The following is a 19,825-nucleotide window of genomic DNA, read 5'->3' as shown; positions in this document are numbered from 1 at the left end:
TACTGCCCTTATGAGAGAATTCCACAAGATCTCCAGGAATTCTACCCTACCCTTGCATAGCGACCTACCACTTTTAAATCGTAAGAGACTGAAATCACGCCATCCAACTCTGTGTGATGCTGCTGATATGGTTGCTAAGGATTTCAAACCTCTTGAAGAAGGAAAGGTCGGTGGGAAGCAGTGACAGATGTGCACCTGCATAACATTCTCTCAGGTGCTAAACTTCCAAGTGGATTCGACCTACCACGCAAGACCTGGACTACTCTCAACAGAATCCGTACCGGCCATGGCCGATGCAGGGATGCTCTCTTTATGTGGAAGAAGCTGCCTGATCCAGCCTGTGACTGCGGGGCTCCATTCCAGACTGTTCACCACATTGTCAGTGAATGCAGGATTGGCGCCTATCACGGCGCCAAAGAGGACTTCCTGCTAGCAACTCCAGATGCAGTGCGCTGGATTGAAGGGCTGGAAATTTGGTTGTAAAGACAAACTTAAGTTTCTTGTGTGTCAATATGTACATATGTACATGTAATTTCATTTCATGATATGTCTGTATTAGCCATACGCTAAATAAATAAATAATAATGTTCATTAATCTATGGGAGACCAATGACGTGGAAGTCGTAAAACATTATGTGATATTGCTTCTCATTGAAGTTACAGTATCAGCTGTAGAAGACAAACGTTTAGAATAGCTAAAACCACTTTGGCCATCAGAAACTGTCCGACGCCGGTAGCTGAGTGGTCAGCGAGACAGAATGTCAATCCTAAGGGCCCGAGTTCGATTCCCGTCTGGGTCGGAGATTTTCTTCGCCCGGGGCTGGGTGTTGTGTTGTCCTAAACATCATCATTTCATCCCCATCGATGTGCAAGTCGCCGAAGTGGCGTCAAATCGAAAGACTTGCACCTGACGAACAGTCTACCCGACGGGAGGCCCTAGTCACACGACATGGTAAGGTATCAGAAGCTAAAGCTGGGGCGAGGAAATGATTCGGGGAAAGTGGAAGTTGTCTTTCTAGTGGTTGATCTTGAATTTAAGGAATGGTCTCGTATGCTGTTTAAAATGAGGTTGTGATTAACGGTACATTTTAGTTAGGAAGGTAACTCGAAATTTCCGACGTATGTTGCTGACGACGGACATGCAATTTACTAACGAATTCATGTGGAAATTAACTGCTTCTGTCCCTTTTAGAGGAAGCTATTACTTCTTTGTCTCCTTACCATCTCGCCGCCATTTTAATATCAGCTACCCACTTCCACTTGAAAGGTGCTATTAGACAAATAATGATCTTACTGCGGGACGAATATCGATTCTTTGGTAATGAACTGCAGATGCAACCGAGTGGGATAGCGTTGTGGTTAGTACACTGGACTCGCTTTCGGGAGGACAACGGATCAGACCCGCGTCCGGCAGTCCTGGTTTACGGTTTCCGTGATTTCCCTAAATCGCTCAAGACAAATGGCGAGATGATTCCTTCAAAAGGGCACGGCCGCTTTCCTCGCTTTCCTTCTCCATCCTTCCCCAATTCTTGTTTCCACTCCGTCTCTAATGACCGTCGTCGTCGACAGGATGTTAAACTCTGATCTCCAGCTCCAGTTGCACCGTAAATTATAGTAAAATGTCATCAACAGAGTGAAAATGACACTCACATTAACTCGAACCTACAAAAAAGAAATCGAAGTATCTACTTTCAGACAGTGTCCTTGTGGAGGGACATGTAAATAAATTAAAAGCATGTAGAATATTTTGTAAAATTAAGAATGTGAAAAAATAATTATGTTGCAGATTGATACTCAATGTGCAAATGATCCAACTAATCAATGTGTTAGTAACAGACGTGACGGAGCGTGAATTAAAATTGCTGAGTATTAACGTTCTATGTGAAAAAAGCAGACGACAAAATATGAAAAAAAGTAACGGATTCAAACTAGCCAATTCAAACAAATGGGTTTCATTATGTGAACGTCGTAAAGGAGAGTAATATTGCGAAATTGAAGTACTGACATCTGTCTGGATGCGATCGGATGACTGGATTAAAAATAACAGATAGGTAACAGTTACGGGGTGTTTGTCGGCACTTGCGAGATTCATCAGAGTTGTCTAATTTACACTCTTCGTGGAAAACTGCATCCTGGATCGTCGATGCGATACGTAAGCAGTAATAAAAAAGGGCACGTGAATTAGTCGTCAACAGCAGCGCAGGCTAAAAGGCTGAAGACAAAGGCCATTGAGTTAAGAGAGGAGCGTTCTACACCGTCTAACAAAATTTACATCCCTACGTAATGCGGAACTGACCATTTTATATCACGAGAGTCAGACCTGTCAGTATAAAAATAGGTGGGGAGTAATGTTGCTAGTAGAGTAACAGTAACAACAAAGTGGGACGGTCAGGAGAGAGCACTGATTTAGAAAGACATTGGATGGCACCTGAGCAACAAATCTATGAGGGTCCCTTCCAAAGTTGCCCATGCCAACTGTTGGTGATGTGACGGTGAAGTGGAAACGCGAATGAACGGCCACAGAGTAACCAAGACCATACAGATTTCATGTACTGAATGACAGAGTGGGCGATCATTTCGGAACACGATTGTAGAAAATCGAATGAAATCAGCGGAAGGAATCACTCGTGAGTTTCAAATTGCACGCGAGCTTTCGCAATGACTGTGCAGTGGAGTTAAAAGGAATGGAGTACAGTGGTCCAGCAGTTACTCATAAACCACGCTTCTCTGTAATCAAGTCCGCCTCCTTAGCTGAGTAGTTACGTGGTTGCCTCCCATGCAGCAGGTCCGGATTCGATTCTCGGCCGGTTTGGAGATTATCTCCGCTCGTGGACTGTGTGTTGTGCTGTCCTCATCATCTTTCATCCTCATCAAAAATGGTTCTGAGCACTATGGGACTTAACATCTGTGGTCATCAGTCCCCTAGAACTTAGAACTACTTAAACCTAACTAACCTTAGGACATCACACACATCCATGCCCGAGGCAGGATTCGAACCTGCGACCGTAGCAGTCGCGCGGTTCCGGGCTGCGCGCCTAGAACCGCTAGACCACCGCGGCCGGCCATCCTCATCACCGGCACACGAGATGTCCAATGTGGTGCCGACTGAAATAAGACTCTCAATTGGCGGCCGAACTTCCCCGAATGGGTCCTCCCGGCCAGCAATACCATATGATCATTTCATGTCTGTAATCAATGCTAAGTGATGCTGGAGGTGATGTAGTGAGAGACGCCAGTGGTTAGAGGGTGACTGGAAACACGTGATTTGGAGTGACGAATTACACCACACCCTATGACAATCCAAGGGCAACGGTCTTACCACAGTGGAAACACCGGTTCCCGTCAGATCACTGAAGTTAAACGCTGTCGGGCGTGGCCGGCACTTGGAGGGTGACCGTCTAGGCCGCCATGCGCTGTTGCCATTTTTCGGAGTGCACGCAGCTTCGTGCTGCCAATTAGGGAGCCACTCGACCGAATAGTATCGACTCCAGTCACAGACAACCATCATAACGACCAGGAGAGTGCTGTGCTGACCACACGCCCCTCTTATCTGCATCCTCAGCTGAGGATGACACGGCGGTCGGATGGTCCCGATTGGCCAACAGTGGCCTGAAGACGGAGTGCTATGACAATCCGATGGAAATGTTTGGGTTTGGCGAAAGTCTGAAGAACGTTATCTCCCTTCATGTGTGGTGCCAACAGTGAAGTTTGGATGAGTTGAAACTATGGTATGGGGTTGTTTTTCTTGGCTAGGGTGTGGGTTTGGTCCACTTATTGCGATTAAGAAAACGCTAAATGAATACATTTTAAAGCATAGTGCTCTTCGTACAGTGGAGGAATAGTTCTGAGACGATATTGCTTTATATCAGCATGACATTTATTCCTGTCCTAAAGCGGTATCTGTGGGGCAATTGTTTTAGGACAAGAACAGTCCTGAAATGGACTGGGCTGCACAGAGTCGCGACGTGAACGCAGTGGAACACCTTTCGGATGAACTAGAATCTTGACTTCACTCTAGACCACAGCATCCAACATCATTCACAATTAATAAAATATTCGGGGCTATCATGCCGTGGTCGAAAGGATTTCATTTTAAAACCCGACATTTCGTCCCCATCTGCAGAGAACATTTTCAAGGGGGATCGTAGAATTGTTGAATGTCCGATTCAGACCCTGGGTCGTAACTGACTACAGCAAAATTCCCCTTCCGCGACCTTCCCCGCAGTGGCGTGACGCCCATGTTATGGATACGCAAGTGTGACGTCATGCTACTGCGCGGAAGCTCGTAGAAGCAGAATTTTGCTTTAGTGAAAAGCGAGCCAGGGTATGAATCGGACATTCCACAAAGCTACGATTCCCCTTGAAAATGTCCTCCGAAGATGGGGACGAAACGAGTTTCTAAATGAAGTGTCTTCGACCACGACATAATAGCCTGAAATACTTTATTAATTGTGACAATTCCGGCCGTGAAAGTTTATATTTTACATCCAACATCATTTCCTCCTCTGGTTCTGCTCTTGAGGAAGAATGGGCTGCCATTCTTCCACAGATATTCAGACACCCCGTTGAGAGTGTTCCCAGCAGCTGTTCTAAAAGTGCAGATTTGTAGCACCTCATATTAATGTCCATTTTTAGTTGTCTGGTTACTTTTGATCAGATAGTGCACATATCGTCAGGCAATGGTGACGCAGATTATCGCAGTTTGCAGCATCTCAAGTCTTTTGCTGCAGAACCAACAACAGCATGACAATGAATAACAATGGCACTCACCTCGCTGCTATTGTTCTCATCAATGAAACAGATCCAGCACTTTTTTAAGAGCTTTCAGACTTCACTACTGGAAAAGAAACTTGAGGGCGAAAAGAAAATTACCATAATAATAAATGAGAATAAGATTACTCTAGCTGTAGAAATATAAATGCCCAAGGTGCTAGTGCTCAAATACTATCTACTTAAGCTGATGTAGAAGAATACTACACAAGCTTAGGTAAGGAACAATGCAAGAAAAATAGCAAAAACTTAAGAAAGATACAGGAAAGAAGCAAAAGTTCAGAAGTCAGAAAAAGTAGTCAATTAGTTAAGAAAAAAATAAAAAAATTAGATGGTCATGAATCTTGTGAGATTACAATTATAAAAATAAACAGAAACATAGGTAGAAGAGAAATATAGGTTTGATCTGACTAAAGTAAGGAAATAAATAACATCGAAATTAGGTTTATGGAGAATACAGGGAGAAGTAGTCAGGTAAATTAAAATTCGGTATGATATAAATAGGAAAGCTGTATGAATACGAAACGAAATTTGAAGAGACATGTATTACAAAAAAAGGAGTTTGAGTACAAAAAGCGTAGCGATTTCGAGCAATGAGGTGTGAGGAATGTAATCAGAATTTAATCACTTAAAACCAAATGGAGTGAGAGGAATCGGAAAGTTCAAGTGCAGCTGAGCCAGGAGGAGTTGGAAATTACTTTCTTACCGCAAATATCGCAGTTTTTCCGTTGATTGCGCAGCCTCCCTGCCGCTATATTTTGCAGATTCTTAATTCAAATAATTTTCTTTGGGGCGATTGGATGTGGGTAAGAGATGGTTAAAAGAGAGAACACGCTTCGTGTGAAATGTGATCGTGTCACCTAATTAAAAATAAATGTAAGTTCCTCTATTTTAATTGCTAAAGATTGCTTTAAAAGAATAACTGTTCATATCATGCACTTTGTATATCGTGATTGTAAGTAATATACACTCTAAGAGAAAGAAAAAAGACGCACCAGGATGAGGTTATGCAAACTGGCGACAAATTGTTGTCCATACAGGTATTGACGAAAAATGCGAAACAGGTAACTTTGACGGCCGATGGATAAATGTGTGATGCTGTGGCGCAATTTCACTACGCAGCTGGCAAAGAGAGGAAACAGGGGAAATGTCGATACCGGGGCATTAAGTTCTTCCGAATTTTATTCTGTTTACAGGAAGCACGCGTCGCAGACACTTGAGTGAACACTATACGCCGATATCAGCATTTGGGAGAGAACATGTAGTTGGGTTCAAAGAGGTCAGTTTTAGTAATCGGCGAGTGGCTCGACATTTGAATAGGAGCGACGCCACCATTCGAGAATGCTGGCAGGAATGGGTGAACCATGGCGAACAGCATCAAGCCGTCGACCTGGAGAGAGTTAGTTATCTGATGCGTGTTCCATTGATCAGTCGCACGGTACGGTAGCCGTTATGATGTGGAACGTCTCAAGTGCACAAGAAATGCACATATGGAATAAGTTTTTTTATTATTATTATTCACGTTTGGGCCCTACTGGACCACGCGAAGTACAATCACGGGGCATTCAGTTATTTTCTTTTAGACTTTCTCTCTGCCCAAATTGTTTTCATTCTCTCGGAATGAGCTCTTTTCCTTTCATCAGACCATGTGGTTCCAGTTTTCTTTGGTTTTTCAGCTTGACCAACTACCCAGTCATGAATTTTTTGCCTAAATAATTTACTGTCTTGAATTTCATCTTGTTTTATATCTGCCTCTTTCATGTCCTCTTTTATAGCAGCAATCCATTTTATTGTCTCAAATTTAGCTTTACTTCGATTTTCGTAGAATTCCACTACTTGTTTAGTTAGTCTGGTAGCATCCATTCTTTTAATATGCCCATAAAATTTTAATCTGCGTTTTTTCATATCCGAATATATGCTGGTGTATTGTTGAATTTCACTATTTGCTCTTAGCCTGTATGTTCCTTCTTCAGTATATTTTGGACCTAGAATTTTTCTGATTACTTTTCTTTCTCTTTTTTGGATTTCTTGAATGTCGTTTTTCTGTTTAAAATTAGCGTTTCAGCCCCATAAAGGCACTCTGGTTTTTTGACCGTGTTGTAATGTCTCAATTTAGAGTACCTCGAGAGACATTTTTTGTTGTAGATGTCTTTTGTAAGTCTAAAAGCTGTCTCCATCTTTTGACAACGAATTTCATTTCCAATTTTTTCTAGACCAGTCTCTGAGATTGTTTCACCTAAATATTTGAATTGCGAAACTCTTTTTTTTAATATATATGTATTACAATACAGAGTTAAAGATTAATATTTCTGTTATTTACCCCATTTCCTTAAATGGCACAAATGCATATACTGTATGATTTATTTATTCCTATTCAAGAATTCATCTATGGTATAGAAGGAGTTGTCAAGGAGATATGATTTCAATTTATTTTTGAAGCTATTGCTGCTGTCTGTCAGACACCTTATTTCATCTGGTAATTTGTCGAACATGTTTATAGCAGCATATTTTACCCCTTTCGGTGCCAAAGATAGGTTGAGCAAAGGATGGTGTAAGTCATTCTTTTTTCTGGTATTATGATCATGAATATCACTGTTGTTTTTAAGCTGGTCCATGTTGTTGAGAACAAATTTCATTAGTGAGTAGATGTATTGTGAGGGTGTTGTAAGAATTCCCAATCTTTTAAAAAGATGCCTACAAGATATGTGACTATGAACCCCACACATTATTCTAACCACTTTCTTTTGAGCAGTGAATACTTTTTGTCTAAATGTTGAGTTACCCCAAAATATTATTGCGTATGACATCAGTGGATGAAAGTATGCAAAGTATGTTAGCTTACTAATTTCTATATCCTCATAATTGGTAATTATTCTGATCGCAAAAGTTGCTGAACCTAGTCGCTTTAGGAGATCCAAAATATGAATTTTACAATTAAGGTTCTCATCTATATGTACACCCAAAAACTTAGTATGCTCTACCCTGTCTACTTCTGTTGATGCTTTATATTTATTGAAGGAACTGTACTTTTTGTAACAGAAAATTAGATGTAATGTGTTTTTTCAAAGTTTAGAGCAAGCCCTTTTGCAGAAAACCAATTAATGACTTTTCCAAAGGCTTTATTTGTATCATTTTCAATTGGACTTTCTTTTACTGGATTAATAATGATGCTTGTATCATCAGCAAACAGTGTCAGTTCAGCTTCTTGTTTCAGATAGGAAGGGAGGTCGATCACGTATATCAAGAGCAGAAGGGGGCCCATGATTGAATCCTGTGGAACACTAATGTAATTTCACCCCAGTTAGATGAAGTGGCAAACTTATTTAAATCGCTTGACCCATGTAAGGAAACTTTTTGCTTCCTGTTCTGTAGGTATGACTTAAACCACTCATATGCTATTTCATTTATACCATAGAATTGTAATTTCTGTAACATAATGTCATGGTTCACACAATCAGATGCTTTGGACAAGTCACAAACGGCAGAACGTGAGGACCGTGAAAATGTCAGGATGACACTCTGAGCCACGGATTCGTCGTTATCGTCTATCCGACATGCAAGTGCTGTTCACTGAGGTGGCTCACATAAAGGCGACTGAATTCACGGCGTCCCTTGCGCCGCCTACCATTGACCTGCGTACACTAACAAGTACGTCTGTAGTTGTGTCGGACACATTCGGCCTGAAATCGCATTGGGAGTAAAATTGCCTTCACTGATGAATCCCGCTTCGAACTGAGCCCCAGTGATCAGCGAAGAGTGTCTCGAGACGCCCCAGACATCGTTCGGATACCAACCTCACCGTCGCCCGCCATACAGCCCGAGAATCAGGAATGATGGTCTGGGGGTTCATTTCATTTCACAGCAGGATCCCAAGTGTGGCGGTGCGTGGACGATATCTTACGCGCCGTATTGCTCTTCATGGCAACTCACCCTGGACTTACATTCCGGGAAATGTAATGCGTGCCCGCCCATGGCGATAGTTTCTACTGTTTAACCTCTTGTTTGCCAAAACCTACCTTGGTCAGAAAGGTAGCCGGATCTATCTCCAGATGAGAATGTGTGGAGCATTATGGAAAATGCATTCCAACCAGCTCGGCATTTTTACGGCCTAACGTTTCGATTGGACACAATTTGGAACGATATACCCCAGGAGGACACCCAAAACTCCATCAGTAAATGCCAAGCCGTATAACTACGTGCATAAGAGCCGGAGGTGGACCAATGCGTTATTGATCCGCTCAATTTCTGAATCTCTTTATCTAGGATAAATCATATAATTTTCTGAAATAGTAATCACTTCTTTGTCTGTCCTTATATCAATTTCCGTCCCATTAGGATAAGTCCTTTGCGGTGTGTCTTAGAGTGTACCTTCTAACGTTGGGTAGACCCAACTATGCTCATTACCAGCTAAATTTATTTCCGATTTCAGATTTAATTTTCTCGTTGCATCGCTTTTCCAAAGTAATCATGCAACGACAACTCATGGTAGCCTGAATAACTGTCAGGTAATAATGCAACCAGCCACCGTATGATGCTGTCCAAGAATGATGATAACCGATTAGTCCGTTGTTTTCGTGTGTAATTATGCGCTTCGTCCACGAGTAAGCCGATTAATCACTTGCTGTTCTCCTACCATTCGTTGTAAAATCTTCAGACAAATATTTTGTCAACCACTAAAATCAAACTTTTGGTGCGAGTTAACTGGTAAGAACCGCTCCACAGGAAATCTGAGCTACTGCCCTCACGTCGCATAGAGGCGACAGTGTCTCCTGCTGGAAAAGGCGCGCTCAGCCTCGAATGTTCTGAAGAACCAGCGATACCTAAGGGGTACGATAGACTGTGTCATGCCACTGTCGACAGTGCCCTTTACAACTGAAAACAACTCGCCCTCTAGTATTTATAAAGTGTAGCAAAATGGAATGACCAAACTTTCAGGGAACATCCCTCACACATGGAGGTATAATATGTGTTATATGGACTCGGGTTCAGAAATGCTTCATTTCCCATGTTAGTGCTCGTGTTATAGACACAGAAACAGAACGTACCAGCGTTACATGAGACGTTTCTTACATGAAATGTCCAAAATAAGTTCTCGGGTACGTTTGGTTGAATGTACAGTAAATTCTAATTCTTACGTTCACCGCCAGAGTTTGTTGTTCCAATTTAACGAAGGTAATGTCGACATGCTGACATGCTCTACTAGCAATCAAGCACATAGAATCTATCGTTTAGCGTTTCCCGTACAGTGAAATGGAAGTATACTCAAACGCGGACTTGACGGATGCCCACATGCTGAAAGGATTAGTACACGGTATTGAAGGTAGCGATCAACATTTGTCTCGGGAAAGATTTCCAGAACGAAGTCCCTCTATAGGAGGATGTTCGGAGCAACAAACCCTCGTTTTATGGAGCCTGGGTCGCTGAGGGCGACTGAGGGAGGCCTAGATGGACAAGGGACCTCAGATGGAAGGAGAATATCTTCGTGCAGGTGATGACAGCCCAAGTGGCACCGTAAGAGTGTCAGCTGCAACAAGTAATATTGACCACATGACTGTCTCGAGAGACCTGCATGAGAACGTGCCTTATTCGCACAATGTACAGCGTGTGTAGGAACCATCAGCACATGATTTTCCTGCACGGGTGCAGTTCTGCGGATGGTTCGTTGATGACTTCACAATTATGTGCCTGACAGAGGACTCACTGACACGCCGTCAAGCCGTTTCTCCACCGTTCCACTCTCGAACAGCGCGCGGGAGAAACAAGCACTTAAATCTTTCTGTGCGAGCTCTAATTTCTCTTATTTTATGATGATGATCATTTCTGCCCAAGTAAGTGGGCGCCAACATATTTTCTCACTCAGAGGAGAAAGTTGGTGATCGAAATTTCACGAGAAGATTCTGGCGCAACGAAAAACGCCTTTGTTTTAATGATTGTCAACCCAAATCACTTGTCATTTCCGTGGCTCTCTCTCTCTCTTATTTCGCGATAATACAAAACGAGCTGCTCTTCTTCGAACCTTTTCGGTGTCCTCAATACCATCTGACGTGGATGCCACACCACATGGCAATAATCCAGAGAAGGATGGACAAGCGTAATGTTGGCAGTCTCTTTAGTATACCTGCACCTTTTTCTAAGAGATCTGCCAATAAATAGCAATCTTTGTTTGCCTTCGCCACAACATTATCTACGTGATAGTTACAATTTAAGTTATTCGTAATTGTAATCCTTAAGTATTTAATTCATTTTACATCCTTTAGATTTGTGTGATTTATCGTGTAACCGAAATTTAGCGGATTTTCTTTAGTGGTCAAGGGGATGACTTCATATTTTTCATTATTTTGAGTCAATTCCTACTTTTCTCACCATACACATATCTTGTATAAATCATTTTGCAATTTGTTTCGATCATCTGATGACTTTACAAGGCGGTAAGTGACAGCATCATCTGCAAACAATCTAAGAGCGCTGCTCTCATTGTCTCGTTTAGATCAGGAACAGAGGAGGGCCAGTAACACGTCTTTGGGGAACGCCAGATATTATTTCTGTTTTACTTAAGGACTTTATGTGAATTATTACGTACTGTCACCTTTCTGACAGACACACGAATTCAGTTGCACAACTGGGGCGATACTCTGTAGGCACCCAATTTGATTACAAGTCGCTTGTGAGCAACTGTGTCAAATGTCCAGGTGTGCTCTATACGGATGAGGCTTTGTTTCACGGTAAATGATTAAGGTTTTCTAGAGTTGTAAAAACTGAGCTCTAGCACGAAAATCAACTTTTCCGGAACCATGTCCATGACACATATTTTCTTCTTCTTGCGACATATGTTTCCTGGAAGTTTGGCCTCGCCTTTTTGTTACACCCTATGTTAAAGAATAATATGTAGGTGCCTTTCTCTCCACGTGCACTGAGAAAATAAAACTGTTTAATCGGAATCGACTTGAATCGTGAAGGAAAACACAGAGCTTGCAGAGTAACAAATACGTTTACAACGTACCGAGAATTTGAACTTCCATTTATCGAGCAGCTTTTCGCAAAAACCGAAGGAACTGGCAGCCAGTCATGAGTTCACACTAGGAATAAGACAGTGATTCTCGATATTTTCCCAGCGTAAAGAGTATTCCATGCATGGTGGATCTAGACGCACGCAAACACAGGTGTGGGTGGGCTTACGATGAAGGAGTCCTGCTTTCTGCAGCATCTGATTTCTGTCCAGGAGAAAATCAAATTTACTATGGAAACGGAGAAGGGAACCGCGGCATTCCGTTTACCGAAAGCCCACGTAAACAGACTTTCATTAGCAGTTGTCTAACTGCTACCACCCATCACTGATTGCTACGCGGGGTAGCCTCGCAGTCTTAGGCGTCTTGCCACGGTTCGCGCGGCTCCCCCCTTCGGAGGTTCGAGTCCTCCCTCGAGCATGGGTGTGTGTGTTGTCCTTAGCGTAAGTTAGTTTAAATTAGTGTAATAAGTGTGTAAGCCTAGGAAACGATGACCTCAGCAATTTGGTCCCATACAACTTACCACAAGTTTCCAATTTTCTATCACTAATTATGGGTGTCCTTCGAACGTTGTTGCACCGGGCACATGTTGTGCCTGACGGAGACAGCCTTATAAAGGAGCCGGAACACCTACAATCGTCAAAGATAATGGATATTCTCCACATCAGATCAGTATAGCTTTAAGAAGGAAGGAACTAGCCACAAGTGTAAGAGGAGAAGGAGAGGTTAGAGTCCGGGGGGTTCCTCCCGCACGTCGGCAATATGTCACAGAAATTAGGCAGAATCCTAAGGAAACATCACGTCAGAGTAATCTTCCACCCACTTACAAAGAGTTGTACTCTTGTCGGTTCGGCAAAGGACGATCTGGGATAGGGGAGGCTGGACTATACTGAATACCTTTCCAGTGTGGCAAAGTCTACATAATCAGACAACGTGGACAGTGTGTGAAATATGCGATCAACATAGACACCACACTCGCCTTTCGCAGCTCAGCAACTCAGCCGTAGCCGAGCATTGTATCTCTACAGGACATTCCATGGATTATTCTGACACGGAACTCTTGACTTCGACGAGACCCTTGTGGTACTCAGTTATTAAGAATCAGTGGAAATTCATTTAGAGCAAGATACTGATCGTGACGCCTGCTTTGAACTGGATAAGACGTGGGAACCGGTGACTTATATAATTTCTTCCGAAATAAAACATTTTATGACTTATGACAAGTCAAGCAACAATTAATTTTATCAAGTTTAGCATATGAATTTTAACTCTGCGAGTGCGCATTCCAACAGACAGCACACATGTAGTATCATCATTATGCACGCGCCTGCGCACCGTAAATTGAAAAACAGTCGAAGAGTGCGCGAAACTCGACAGAGGTCGCTCATGTAGTGGCTGCCTTTACGCACGAATCTCAAGGCCAATTTTTCGTATAAAGTTAGAGATGTGAACTAGCAATCTCCAATGCAAAACACTCACCTGAAGATGTCTGAATGGTTGTCAGACGACATATCTTGGCAAGTAGTCGACGTTGCCCGACTACAATCCGGAAACTCCATGGAATATGAATAAGACTGTCGTTCGGTGCAAGTTGTGGGACATCCGGTTTATTAAATCTAAAGAGGCCTAAACTCCCCTTCGGGTCATCAGTCCAGTTCCACGTGCCCTTATTCCATGACACACTGCAGGGGTAGTCCGGAACCGTGCGTGTACACCACTTATCCTCTAGCCTGCCAAATACTGGGGAAGAAAATACCTTCCACATTAGGATTCGGACTGGCCATGTCGGTGTACGACACCTTCTCAAGGGTCTTCAAGACGGACAACGGTTTCTTCACTAGCGTAATATACTCTTTGCGGGACATCTACAACTGTTAATAAAATTTCTCGTGATGAATAAATCAGCTCCATTTGTACATGATGAATCCTTGATTTGAAAAATCGTACATACGACCTGAGTTTCAGGATGGGAATCATAATTTCAGGTGCTTAACTGCGTATGTAAAGTCGAACCAGTCAAGTACAACTAGAGCGGATATTAACATGATAAGAACGTTTCATCACTATTTTGCAACGTAGTGTCCAGCTTTCCTACGGCCGTCTGTACATCATCCCACACTTCCACCACCTTCTAGTCTTTGCTTTGGTATGAACTCACTTGCCATTGGCCTAGCGATTTCGGTTCTTTTCATCCATCAGTTATCCGCTTACTTCTTTTTGTGTATCTAGTGGTACTTTATTTGATCGATGAAAGAAGGAAGTACAGATAGGCTCAGAGAAATTCAGAAATACAGAAATACAAGTCACTTAGGAATGAAATAAATAGGAAGCGCAGGGAAGCTAAGCAATCATAGCTGCAGAAAAATGTGAAGAGATCGAAAAACAAGAAGAAACAGGAGTCGATAAGGAAGAGATAGAGAATCTGGACTGGAATTTAAAATTGCTTTGGAAGACTTAAGATCAAATAAGGCAGAAGTAGTAGATAACATACTATCATAATTTCTAAAATCATTGTGCGAAGTAGCAACAAAAGGACTATACAATTTGGTGTGTAGGATGTATGAGTCTGGTGATATACCGCGTTTTCGGCTAAATATCATCCACGCAATTACGAAGACTTAAAGAGCTGCCAAGTGCTACATTTATCGCACAATCATCTTAACAGCTCATGCATCGAAGTTGAGGACAAGGATAATGTACAGAAGAATGGAAAAGAAAATTGAGGATGTGTTAGGTGATGATCAGTTCGGCTTTGGGAAAGGTAAAGGCATCAGGAGGCAGTTCTGATGCTGCGATTGATAATGGAAGCAACTCTAAAGAAAAATCAACGCTCGTTCATAGGATTCGTCGATCTGCAAAAAGCGTTCGACAATGTTAAATGATGCAAGATGTTCAAAATTCTGATGAAAATAGGGGTAAGCCAAGAGAGAATAATAAGAGTGGAATACCAAGAACAAAATTCTCGGATTAAAATAAGAATGTAGTCTTTCGCCCCTATTGTTTAATCTGTACATCGAAGAAGCAATAATGGAGATGAAATAAAAGTGCATGAGTGGAATTAAAATTCAAGATGAAACGATATCAGTAATAACATCGTTGACGACATTGTTGCCCACAGTGTAAATGAAGAAGAATTACATCATCTGCTAAATGAAACGAATAGTCTAATGAGCACAGAACATGGATCGAGAGTAAATCGAATAAAGGCAAAAGTAATGAGAAGTAGCAGAAATGAGAACAGCGAGAAACTTAATATCAAGATCGATGGCCACGAAGTAGATGAAGTTAAGGAATTCTGCTACCTAGGCACCAAAATAACCAATGACGGAAGGAGAGAGGAGGAAATCAAAAGCAGACTAGCACTGGAAAAAGAACATTTCTGGCCAAGAGAAGTCTATTTGTATCAAACATAGGCCTTAATATGAGAAGAAATTTCAGAGACTGTACCGTTATCGCACAGCATTGTATGATAGAAATGTGGACTATGGGGAAAACAGGAACAAAAGAGAATCGAAGTATTTGAGATGTTGTGCTTCAGCAGAATGTTGAAAATTAGGTAAACTGATTAGGTAAGGAATGAGGAGCTTTTCCTCAGAATCGGGAGGAAAGAAGTATTTGGAAAGCACTGACAAGAAGAAGATTTTAGGACCTCTGTTAAGATATCATGGATTAACTTCCATGGTATTAGAGGGACTGTAGAAGGTAAAAACTGTAGAGAAAGTCATAGATTGGATACATCCAACAAATAATTGAAGACGTACGTTGCAAGTGGTACTCTGAGTTTAAAAGGTTGGCACAGAAGATGGGCCGCATGAAACCAATCAGAAGGCTAAGCGTTTCTGAATAAAAACAGTTTTGGTTGCGAAATTATTCAATATCAGTGACTTGTTTCATCCTTTCTAAGCATCTTCAGATTGTATAAAAGTAGCTTGATATGTAACACATCCTGCATAAAGCCATGAAAAATGGTCGCAAACAGTTACTTTTGCCATATCGGTGTAGGACACCACTTCAACAGTCTCCATGACAAGTAAAGGTCTATTCACTTGTTTGCAATGGGGTGTACAACTTTCCCACTCCTACGGCGGTTTTTACAGCCTCCGCCAACTCTACACTTGACTTCACTATGAACTCCCTCGTCGTTGGTCGAGCGAGTTCGACTCTTCTCATCCGTTGGTTACCTACTTATTTCTGTTTTTGTATCTGGTTGTGGTGACTTATGACTACCCAGACTGCCAGATATTCAAGAACAAAATGTCTTTCAATGGTGCTACACTCTTCGTTATCAGAAAGGCTGTTGTTCACCAGTACGCCTTGTAGAGTAATATCGAGCGGAGTTTGCAAGTGACAGTGAGGGCAGAGAAGTCGCTGTCCGGTGGATTCACCGGACCCATGTTGGTACGACAGCCTCAGGTGCTACCGAAAGGTCACCAGGGACGAAGGTCTTTTATAAATACTGACAGGAGGCCGTTAGTCGAGGACGACGGCTGGTGTTGCGCAAGAACGCGCCGTGTCATCCGAAGAGGCTTTCGCCGGACCCGCAGCATCCTCTCGGCGACGACGCAATGTGAGCGGCACGCGGCTCAGAGGTGCGTCTAGCCATCGTCTGCCGCCCCGCACGTGGCTCTAACGGCACCGGCCGTAGCCACTCATAGACCGTAGGCTGCGGCCCGTACTTCGAGGAACTCATTGCAATAAGCTTACTAAGCTCACCTACTCACAGAGTACAATGCCTCACAAAAAGAGTGAAGCATCAGCAGGGAAGTAGGGAACGAAATAAAAATTCACTAGTTGAGAGGTATGTGATGTTATGTTAGTGATTACAAAATGGAGTCAAATTTACAAAGAACTTGGGCGTCACGGTGACGTTGTGCCTCCTCTGGCGCTGTTGCATGCATTTACTGGATTGGCAAAAGTGTCAAAAAACCTTGCCCTCTGTCCTGAGGCAAGGTCCCCCATCGCTTCTGTAACGGAGCCTTGACATGCTAGATAGTGGCACTGGGAGGGATTTGACGTCCGAGATGCATAAACCTCTTATCAGGGACAAATCTGGGGATCTTATTGACAACAGGGGGACCTCAGTGCCATGCAGCCTTTTCGTAGAGACTCGTGCCAACTGTCAATGTGCACTGTCCTGTTGAAAATGGGGACCACTCTACTCTCGCAAGAGAGGTAATAAAGGAGGAACCAAAATTCCCATGACGTACCATTTTGCCATCAGAGTTCCCTCAATTAGCACCAGCTGTAAGCTCGAGTCATACCCAATGGCTGACCACTCCGTGACCACAGCAGTAACAACGGTAGGTCCCTCGAAAACATTGGAAGAATAGGACTTCTATGGTCACCGCCATTCTCACCAAAGATAATCATCTAGGATAGTGAAAGAAAAGTGGTTCATTGCAAAACGCAGTGCAAAACTATTCATCAGTGGTCGATGTTTCCCGCTCACGGCAACACTCCATGGTGTTGACGACACCCTATGCGTGGGGCGCTAATTCCCTAGTCCCAATACTGCAAGTCTCTGACCTGTCGTGCGGGATGACAAGGAATGTTGCATTGAGCCTACCATGAGGCTATGCTGTAAAGTGATGCCTCCCAATTTTTTATTCTTTTCTCATTATCGGTTGGCGCATTACATGTTATGCCAACGGCCTTGCAGCAGAGGTAACACCGGTTCCCGTCAGATCACTGAAGTTAAGCGCTGTCGAGATGGGCTAGCACTTGGATGGGTGATCGTCCGGTCTGCCGAGTGCTGTTGGCAAGCGGTGTGCACTCAGAACTTGTGAGGCAAACTGAGCAGCTACTTGAGAAGTAGCGGCTCTGGTCTCTGAAACTGACATACGGCCGGGAGAGGGGTGTTCTGACTACATGGCCCACCATATCCGCATCCAGTGTCGTCTATGGGCTGAGGATGACACGGCGGCCGGTCACTACAGTTGGGCCTTCATGGCCTGTTCGGGAGGAGAGAAGAGTTTTACATGACATGCGTATGTCAAGTTTTTATTCTTTTCCCAGTATCGGTTGGCGCATTACAAGCCGTGCACATGACGACTTTCCAGTTTCGCAGATCCAAGTTTCAACCCTCTGCCGCTAGATGGCTCCGAATTGTAGGATGTAACATGGCGCTGTGTCACGTAACTATGTCCGTGTGTGAGAAACAGAGTGCTGTAATCGAGCTTTTAACCCCAGATAACCTGCCTTCCATTGAAATCCATAGAAGAATGAAAGCTGTTTACTGCGATGATTGTATCGACATCAGTATTGTGCGACATCTGAAACAATCTGACGCCTTGGGTTCACTATCAACGATTATCGTCCATACAGTGCCTACTTAGGCCCATCCGGTTTCCACCCGTTTTCAAAACTTGTAGAACACCTTCGAGGACTTCACCTCAATAGTGATGAAGTGATGCAAGCAGAGGTGAAGTTGTGGCTCCGTCAACAAAATCAAACATTCTACAGTGGCGTTATCAACAAACTGGTCTCTCGCTGGGAGAGAAGTGTTCGTCGCAGGGTGACTATGCTGAGAAGGAAATGTGTAGACATGAAGAATAAAGATGTAGAATATTAATAATGTGCGTTGTCTTTAAAAAGCCTGAAGAGTTATCACATAAGAAGTCGGAGACATGACGTTTCGTCACGCCGTCGTACTTGCTTTCGGTTGGCTGCCACAGCTGTGTGTTTGGTACACAATACAGCGATTGTTCCTGGTGGTGCACAGACCTGGTTGCTCGGAATCTTGGCGACGAGTATGACTGCTGTCACCTTCCCGTGTAGTCCAGCGTTTGCGACACTCTCGCATCAGAATGCCCCACAAATCTGGATATTGCACGATTCGTCCAGTCGGCCCAATAGAGACACGCAGTGACAGCCTTTTCTACCATGCGTCCATAACGCTGTCTCACACTAGTACGTGGCATAATGGTCACTCGACATACAACGTTATTCACATCCCTTACATATCCCACCAGACCTGGTAACAACACTAAACACGAATGAAACTAATGCACTCTGATGGCCCTTGCACCTGGCACAGAGAACTGCAACTCTAATCGTTTACATACCGGCCAAAACTGCGTACATGTGCGATATTACACTGACATCCGTTTCTGTCTTCTGAGTGCTTCAGTTTTTTTTTTTTTTTTTTTTTTTTTCATGCAGTCGGGTTACTTACCCCCTTTAAACGAGCACGCTAGTCGCTTTACAGCTTTGTAGATGGTGTATAGGTGTTACCGACCGGTCACTAGTCTCTTCACCGCTGACTACGTCGCGGTAGTGAGGCGGCGAGTATTCGCAAGTCGTTTGTATGGAACCAGCGCAATAAGTGTGGTCGACATCGAGGCGTGACAATAACAGCAGAGGAGCTATACTTGGAACGTGCGCAAGGGCACACCATGAATTCTCCCGATCTATTAGTATATCAACGCGGTATCAGACTTGTGTTCTAGGAACGGTTCGGCCTGGGATCTCATTGGCTGAAGTAGAATTGCCTTCAGTGATGAGTCTCGCTTCGATGTCCAGCGACGACGTGTCTAGAGACAGCCTATAAAAGCGATGGAGTACCTATCTAATCTCGCCCGCCAAACCACCCGACAACCAGGACTACACTACTGGCCATTAAAATTGCTACACCAACAATAAATGCAAATGATAAACGGGTATTTATTGGACAAATATGTTATACTATACCTGACATGTGATTAAATTTTCACGCAATTTGGGTGCATAGATCCTGAGAAATCAGTACCCATAACAATCACCTTTGGGCGTAACAACGGCCTTGATACGCCTGGGCATTGAGTCAAACAGAGCTTGGATGGCGTGTACAGGTATAGCTGCCCATACAGTTTCAACACTATACCACAGTTCATCAAGGGTAGTGACGAGCCCGTTGCTCGGCCACCATTGACCAGACGTTTTCAATTGGTGAGAGATCTGTAGAATGTGCTGGCCAGGGTAGCAGTCGAACATTTTCTGTATCCAGAAAGTCCCGTACTGGAACTGCAACATATGGTCGTGCATTATCGTGCTGAAATGTAGGGTTCTGCAGG

General features: G+C 43.3%; 1 pseudogene; it reads left to right on the top strand.

The window, feature by feature from the left end:
* Positions 1-3,305: 3,305 nt before the first annotated feature.
* LOC124712664 lies at positions 3,306-3,422 on the top strand (annotated as a pseudogene).
* Positions 3,423-19,825: the final 16,403 nt, after the last annotated feature.

The sequence above is a fragment of the Schistocerca piceifrons genome, chromosome 8 (genome assembly GCF_021461385.2).
Source record: "Schistocerca piceifrons isolate TAMUIC-IGC-003096 chromosome 8, iqSchPice1.1, whole genome shotgun sequence".
Taxonomy (NCBI): Eukaryota; Metazoa; Arthropoda; class Insecta; order Orthoptera; family Acrididae; genus Schistocerca; species Schistocerca piceifrons.
This window is presented reverse-complemented; position numbering and strand designations above follow the sequence as displayed.